The 8,520-nt window shown below is 38.8% G+C and overlaps 1 pseudogene; it reads left to right on the top strand.

Moving 5' to 3' along the window:
* Positions 1–210: 210 nt before the first annotated feature.
* The window catches only part of LOC143333870 (uncharacterized), a 28,662-nt pseudogene continuing 20,352 nt past the window's right edge, over positions 211–8,520 (top strand).

The following is an 8,520-nucleotide window of genomic DNA, read 5'->3' as shown; positions in this document are numbered from 1 at the left end:
AAATTTCATGTGTGTCAAAGAAAATGCTGATAACACAATTCAAAGGTATGACTACTCGTTCCAGTTCATCCTTCTTTTACCGCCTGTCAGTGTTCTCCTCTATGCAAATTGAACTTCCTCACAGTCACAGTCTGCTATAAAGACTTGATATCATGCTGTCAGTTGCAGCAGAAGAAGAGAAGCTCCATCAGATCACCTTCAACATCAACCATGTTCTCTGCAGCTCTGACGCTGCTGCTGGCAGCTGGATCCTGTGAGGAGCTTTCAGTGGATTCACTCTAATGAACACATTAGAAACAGTGAACAGTCAGATGAATGATGGAGATAATGTTGATTTCTGTTTCCACAGGTGTGAACAGTATTGATCTCATCCAGCCAGACTCAATGGTTGTGCAGCCTGGACAGTCTTTGACCATCACCTGTCAGGTCTCTGGTTATTCTTTGACTGATGACAACTATGCAACAGGTTGGATCAGACAGCGTGAAGGAAAACCAATGGACTGGATTTGTATCAGTGGGGTGGAGGAGACTTTCACCAAAATAATGCTCTGAAGAACAAGTTCCTTTATTACACACACACTTCTACTAGCTCAGTGACATTAGCAGGACAGAATCTGCAGCCTGAGGACACAGCTGTTTATTACTGTGTACGAAGCTCCACAGTGATACAAACCACCAACAGACCTGCACAAAAACACAGCAACCATGAGACTCAACCACACACACATGTTCTCAGTGTGAACATGAATAAAGACAGTACTCTGACAAGAGAATGTGTCCAGCAGCACCCAGTACCTCGAGGTCAAGAGCCTGACAGAAGGAGATTCTGCTGTTTACTTCTGTGCTCGACACACAGTGACTGAAGACAGTGGAGCAGCTGCACCAAAACCTCCACAGACAACAAACAGCAATGATCTTACTGACATCTGGATTCACTCACCACCTGCAGAAGCACTTTGATAAATTCACATTAGATTTCTATGAATTTTATGATAAACTCCTGAGGGCATATTTATTCTCTTTATGATGTTACATCAGACACTGTAATAAACAGATTTCCTTCAATTGTCAAATCAGTAATCAATACAAAATTGCCAATGTCATGTTCACAAGTAGAACCCATAAATGTCGCTCATCCAAAATATATTTAAAACGTCATTTTCATTTGTTGACGTGGTGAGATGACAAGAGAGCAGTTGCCATGAATGTTTGTCGATGATGGTGATCAGAATAAAAGTGTGGATTATTCATCTTATTGTTAATGCTCCCATGTGCAGGACATAATGCTCAATCTGACAAATGCGAAACATTCAAGATGAATTAGAATTCATCACATTCAAATTCAGCTTGGATGTTAATGCGTTAGATGTCTGAACTATAAAAGAATAATTTTCTGTTATTTGAAAAAATGTGGATGTGTTTTTAATCCCGACAGGAAATACAGACAAATGAAAACATACAAACAGCTGATTTGGAGGACTGACTCTTGGACATGAATTCCCCAGTTTCATTAAATATCTCCAGTCCAGCTGTTTCTTCCCTGTGAGGAGGAGTCAATGCAAAACTCACATGTCTTCCACCTCTACTTATCTGACTGCAGAGAGGAGGACAGAGAACAGTGGACACACAGTTTAACATGATGGACTATAGGACAGGACTGCTGCTTTTAACTCTCTGCTGGGCAGGTGAAGATCTACACTGATCTGAATCTAATATAGCTTTTATTTGTGTCATCAGCTTATTTGACTTGATGTTTTTATTCCTCTTGACAGGTGTTGATGGTCAGACTCTGACAGAATCTGAAGCAGTGGTTAAAAGGCCTGGAGAATCTCACAGATTGACCTGTACAGCCTCTGGATTCACATTCAGCAGCTATGCTATGGGCTGGATCAGACAAGCTCCTGGAAAAGGACTGGAGTGGATCGCATACATCAGCGGTGGCAGTAGTAGCATCTACTACTCTGAGTCAGTGAAAGGCCGGTTTACCATCTCCAGAGACAACAGCAGACAGCAGGTGTATCTGCAGATGAACAGTCTGAAGACTGAAGATTCTGCTGTTTATTATTGTGCTCGAGAGCCACAGTGACTGGAGTTGGTTGAGCAGCTGTACAAAAACCTACAGCACTCATCTTTTAGGCCCGATAAACCCAATAATGAATTTTTATTTATTTATTTATTTAACTTCATATTTATTTTTACATACAATTTTATATTCTATATTTACATTAAATGTCCTTTTTAAATTCCTGAAAACTCCAGAATATTGAACATCTAAAAAACACAATAAAGATCACTTGCTGATAAAAGGACCAAACAGAACACAACAATCCATCTGAAGAAGAACAGCAGGAAGCCTGCAGGAGCTCTCAAAGTTAATGTAATTAAAGTCTACATATATTGTGTAAAGACACAAATAATGTATAAAGAGAGTTTTTTCATCTTTCAGGTGTATTAAAATAGTAATTCAGGGATCATTTTCAAGTTTTAACTGCAGAGAAATATCGAGATATGATGTGGGGACAAAATTGACAGTTTGATGCAATAAAACAGGCCCCAGACTTATTTATATCTGAATATGAAGGAATGCAGCTACAACTCTCTGTGGACAGGAATAAAGCTTTGTCTCCATGTGTCACCTTGATTGTTGGTGTCTCAGTCTGTTTTTAACTCTCTCTCTCTCTCTCTCTCTCTCTCTCTCTCTCTCTGTCAGTGTCCAGCACTACTCCTCTTCTCACAGACTCAGTCTTTATGTTTCAACACTGTATCTCTAAAATTTCTCACTGGTAAAATGCAAATTCACACACTGATGCACAACCCCCACCCACTCTGCCTGCACAATATATATCCTTCATTTTATTCTTCATTCTAATAGTGAATTACAAGTGTCATATTCACAATTATGGTCAATAAAATTACATTAATTTAGTCTGAGAAGAGAAACAAGCTGAAAAACAATTGATCAGACAGAAAGTTTGGCTTGACCATATTATGATTTGGAAGGTGAAATGTCAACAATCCAAAATCCTCTTGAAATATGTTCAAAACATTGGTTCATGGTTTGATGAGGTGAGATGACAATAAAGCAGTTTTCATTAGTGCTCGGAGTGATCATAATAAAACTGTAGATTATTTATATTATTGTAAACACATTTCAATAAACCTTTTATGTTCATGTGACAGAAGTCTGAATGATGATGAACAGTTGTGTTATTCGAATAAATGTGGTTGTGTTTTTAATACTGAGACATTTGACAAAAATTAAAACATGTCACACAAACAGCTGATTTTGAGGGTTGACTCTTGGACATGAATTCCCCAGTTTCATTAAATATCTCCAGTCCTGCTGTTTCCTCCCTGTGAGGAGGAGTCAATGCAAAACTCACATGTCTTCCACCTCTACTTATCTGACTGCAGAGAGGAGGACAGAGAACAGTGGACACACAGTTTAACATGATGGACTATAGGACAGGACTGCTGCTTTTAACTCTCTGCTGGGCAGGTGAAGATCTACACTGATCTGAATCTAATATAGCTTTTATTTGTGTCATCAGCTTATTTCACTTGATGTTTTTATTCCTCTTGACAGGTGTTGATGGTCAGACTCTGACAGAATCTGAAGCAGTGGTTAAAAGGCCTGGAGAATCTCACAGATTGACCTGTACAGCCTCTGGATTCACATTCAGCAGCTCCTGGATGGCCTGGGTCAGACAGGCTCCTGGAAAAGGACTGGAGTGGGTTGCTACTATCAGTAGTGGTGGTGGTAGCACCACTCGCTACCCTGAGTCAGTGAAAGGCCGGTTTACCATCTCCAGAGACAACAGCAGACAGCAGCTGTATCTGCAGATGAACAGTCTGAAGACTGAAGATTCTGCTGTTTATTATTGTGCTCGAGACTCACAGTGACTGGAGTTGGTTGAGCAGCTGTACAAAAACCTACAGTACTCATCTTTCAGGCTGGTGGAGCCTCTGCACCAAATTTCATTTAGTATTTATTTCGTCTTATGCTTATTGCTTCTTCTAAATTTTACATTACAGAAATTGTTTTTAAATAGCAAATGAATTTTTGTCAATATGTCATACAATAAAAATGTTGTGAGAAATATTATTACTAAACATGAAACACATTAAAAACACAATAAAGATCACTTGTTGGTCAAATGGCCAAAGACAGCACAACAATCTGCTGAAATTTGACCACAAATCCAGAACATTTCCACAAATTAAGTCTCAATAATGTCTGTAAATGATGTGGAATCTAAAGTGAGTCATAATATGAGAGTGAAAACTAATGTTGCAGTTTCCCGTATAAAACCACTAGAGGGCAGTCAGTGTCAAGTTTCTCTCTCCTCTGTTGCTGAAAGGAGACACTCAGATCTGCTGTTCTCATTGATCTGAAGTGACTGACACTTGAACCCTGGACTGAACTGAAGCTTAATACTCCTGCTGCTCATGTACACTGGATATTGTGAGAGTTGAACCTTTTCTACCCTGAACTAAAGTCATGTGTTAACTTGATTCAGAACATTTTGAACAACAGTCAAGTTTGACTATAAGGTGTTTACCATCAGCAGTGAGTGCAGCTGCATCTGTCAGTGTCAGTTCATCTGAGCAGACAGGAAGTAGATCTCAAGATGAACATGAGGAAGCCTGAAGGAGCTGCTCCTCTACAGTCTGCAAACACTGAAACCATTTAAAGTCTTTTATGCAAACCAGCAGCATGAGACTGAAGTTTTCAGAAAATTTACATGATCCTGGCTGCTGTCACTGTATTTCCGTCTGCAGCAAATACAGGAAGGAAATAAGGAAGTGAGCAAATAACTGAGTAAATAAATGTTCATGTTTTCATCATGTTTTAATATTGAATTGTTGTCAATAGTCACATTTAGGCATTAGTAGTTTACAGTAAAAGCAAAGTGTCACAGTTGAGTGTGTGATGAAATTCAAATATCAGATGTAAAGCAGAGGTGATTTCCAGGCATGTTTTCACTCTGCAGATATAACAACAGTCAACAGACTCTTCTATTGGCTCCAGTCACACCAACATTGATGCTTCACATGTTTGATTCTATGCAAACTCAGTCAGCTTCCTTGTTACTCAGCTATAAAAACTTGACATCAGGCTGTCAGTGGAGTTGACAGCACGTCACTTTCAACATCAAGCATGTTTTCTGTAGCTCTGCTGCTGCTGTTGGCAGCTGGATGTGAGTCTCTCTGGATTTGTCAAAGTCAGCAGTTCTTCTTTTGCAGTATAACTTGATCATTTGTTCCAAAACATTTTCTTTTTTCAACAGGTGCGAAGTGTGAAGAGTTGACACAGCCAGCCTCTGTGACTGTGCAGCCAGGTCAACGTCTGACCATCACCTGTCAGGTCTCTTATTCTCTTAGCAGCTACTACACAGATTGGATCAGACAGCCTGCAGGGAAAGGACCGGAGTGGATGAGTAGTGACACAGATGTCAAAGATTCACTGAAGAACAAGTTCAGTGTCAGCTTAGACTCCTCCAGTAAAACATTCACTCTAAATGGACAGAATGTGCAGCCTGAAGACACTGCTGTGTATTACTGTGCCAGAAGACACACAGTGAGAGATAATAACAGGAGAGTCGTACAAAAACTACTTCCTCTATTTTCCACCACTGAGGACATCACAATACTGAGTGTGATTAACTGTCAGTGATGAAAACTGTGAGTAGTGACTGAATATTGAAGTCTTATTTTATGAACTTTAGATAAATTCACTTGCATCTTGCAGAAACATAGAAACATTGTTTTTGCATGTGTTTTTTTTTTTTTTTTTTACAATGTCCACGCTGAACACCTGCATGAATACAGTCAGCTCATCAGCACACAGCTTTCAATAAGTCAGTGATTGAGGAGCCTGAATGAAGCAGCTGATTCCAGTCAGCTGAAGCCAGAACAACTTCAGTGCTGTGTCTGAACAGTGGTGGTTTCTCTGAGAGGCCAAAGGGAGCCTGGCCTCCCCACAAATATATTGTAAATACATGATAACAAAACATTACATTGTCATCATTGACCCCTCATGTCGACTGATTCTTGCCAAAACTGAACTTTATTTTTTCGGAGTTCCTCAATGCTTTTCAAGTGTCAAATGTACTTGAAACTACTTAGAAAATATATTTCGAAATATTTAAATTGAAGATACTGGTGTTGCTGTGAAGTTTATACCACTTTTTAAAAACCAGTTCTGCAGATTTTGATGCTGCAGTTTTATCCAGCATTTAGGTCTGAATAAAGGATGGTCACCACCATTTAGTTGGTTGGTGTTGCATCAATATGTTAAAAGCAGAAACTTAAAAGTTAAGTAAATGACCTTGAAGTCTGTTCAGACTGCAGCTTGGCACAGAAAATCTGACAAGGTTTGGGTTGTATCCTCATCGTTGAATGCACTTTTTACAAGTCACCTTGAATAAAAGACTCAGCTAAATTAAAAATAATTCAAGTGATGACAAAAAAAATTATTTCAGTCATTTTCTCATTCATTCATTATTAAAACAAGAGTCTGAATCATAACTGCATTAGTAACTAAATTAATAGTCTTCAGTCAACTTTGTGCTGATGTTCAATAGTCAAACTACAGTAAAATACAAATAGAGATTTGTATTTTGTTCTTGTAGAATAACTGTTTTATTGATATTATTGTTTGCTTTCATCTGCTGCCCAATATGCTTTTATGTGTGACAGAGTCCTGAATGCTGAATCCCTTTTTAAACCTGCAGAAGGAGGTCAAAACAAAGTTTTCCTCTCCTATAAATACACTGATGAGAGTAAATGTGGATGTGTTTTTAATTCTGAGAGAAGTTTTAGACAAATGAAAACATGTCAGACAAACATGAAAACAGTTGATTTGGAGGACTGACTCTTGGACATGAATTCCCCAGTTTCATTAAATATCTCCAGTTCATCTGTTTCCTCCCTGTGAGGAGGAGTCAATGCAAAACTCACATGTCTTCCATCTCTACTTATCTGACTGCAGAGAGGAGGACAGAGAACAGTGGACACACAGTTTAACATGATGGACTATAGGACAGGACTGCTGCTTTTAACTCTCTGCTGGGCAGGTGAAGATCTACACTGATCTGAATCTAATATAGCTTTTATTTGTGTCATCAGCTTATTTCACTTGATGTTTTTATTCCTCTTGACAGGTGTTGATGGTCAGACTCTGACAGAATCTGAAGCAGTGGTTAAAAGGCCTGGAGAGTCTCACAGATTGACCTGTACAGCCTCTGGATTCACATTCAGCAGCTACTATATGGCCTGGGTCAGACAGGCTCCTGGAAAAGGACTGGAGTGGATCGCATACATAAGCGGTGGCAGTAGCAACATCTACTACTCTGAGTCAGTGAAAGGCCGGTTTACCATCTCCAGAGACAACAGCAGACAGCAGGTGTATCTGCAGATGAACAGTCTGAAGACTGAAGATTCTGCTGTTTATTATTGTGCTCGAGACTCACAGTGACTGGAGTTGATTGAGCAGCTGTACAAAAACCTACAGTACTCATCTTTCAGGCTGGTGGAGCCCAGGCAGAAAATATTTTTATCTTATTTATATTTTGTTTTATATTGCTTTTTATACATTTTACACAACAAAATATGTTTTTCAATAGTAAATTAATCTTTGCCAATGCTTTGTATAATAAAACCATTGCTGGGAAATATTATTACGAAACATGAAACACATTAAAAGCACAGAAAAGATCACTTGTTGATAAAATGGCCAAAGACAGCACAACAATCTGCTGAAATGAAACTCCTACAAATACAAAACATTTCCACAAATTAAGACTAATAATGTCGGTAAATAATGTGGAATCTAAAGTGAGTCGTAATATGAGAGTGAAAACTAATGTTGCAGTTTCCTGTATTAAACCACTAGAGGGCAGTCAGTGTCAAGTTTCTCTCTCCTCTGTTGCTGAAAGGAGACACTCAGATCTGCTGTTCACATTGATCTTCATTGATCTCAGTGGAGTTCACAGCACATCAAGTTTCAAGTTTCATGAAGCCACCAGAGGAGGAGCCCTCACAGCACAACTGATTTCAGACCAGCTCATTGAAAAACACATTCTTTGAATTTAGTCAAAATTGCAGTAAAATGTGGAAACAATATGAAATTGATTCTTGATTTAAATGATAATATAGAGCAAGACATTGAAGGAATCACATTTTTTTGGACTGATCTCAAATTCATAACTTTCTCATTCTGTGAGAGAAGTTAACATATTTCCAGAAAATCACTTTGCAGAAACTTTAAAGACAAAATTCATGTCAGTTTCATGTAATTCATGCAATTCAGTTTCAGATTCAAATTTGCCTGAATCGCATTTATTTGGTTGTCATAACTCCTACATTATTGTTTCTCAAAGCCGACAAACAAAAAGCCAAACTCTGTGCTGCCTGTGAGGATGAGTTCATATTTGTCATCACTGGGATTTGAAAATAATGGAAATTTGAAGGGACCCTGCCCTGGACAGTCCCACCACCCTCACCACTGTCCACATC

The sequence above is a fragment of the Chaetodon auriga genome, chromosome 16, assembly GCF_051107435.1.
Source record: "Chaetodon auriga isolate fChaAug3 chromosome 16, fChaAug3.hap1, whole genome shotgun sequence".
NCBI classification, from domain to species: domain Eukaryota; kingdom Metazoa; phylum Chordata; class Actinopteri; order Chaetodontiformes; family Chaetodontidae; genus Chaetodon; species Chaetodon auriga.
Note: the sequence above shows the minus strand (reverse complement) of the source record. Positions and strands in the feature narration are given on the sequence as shown.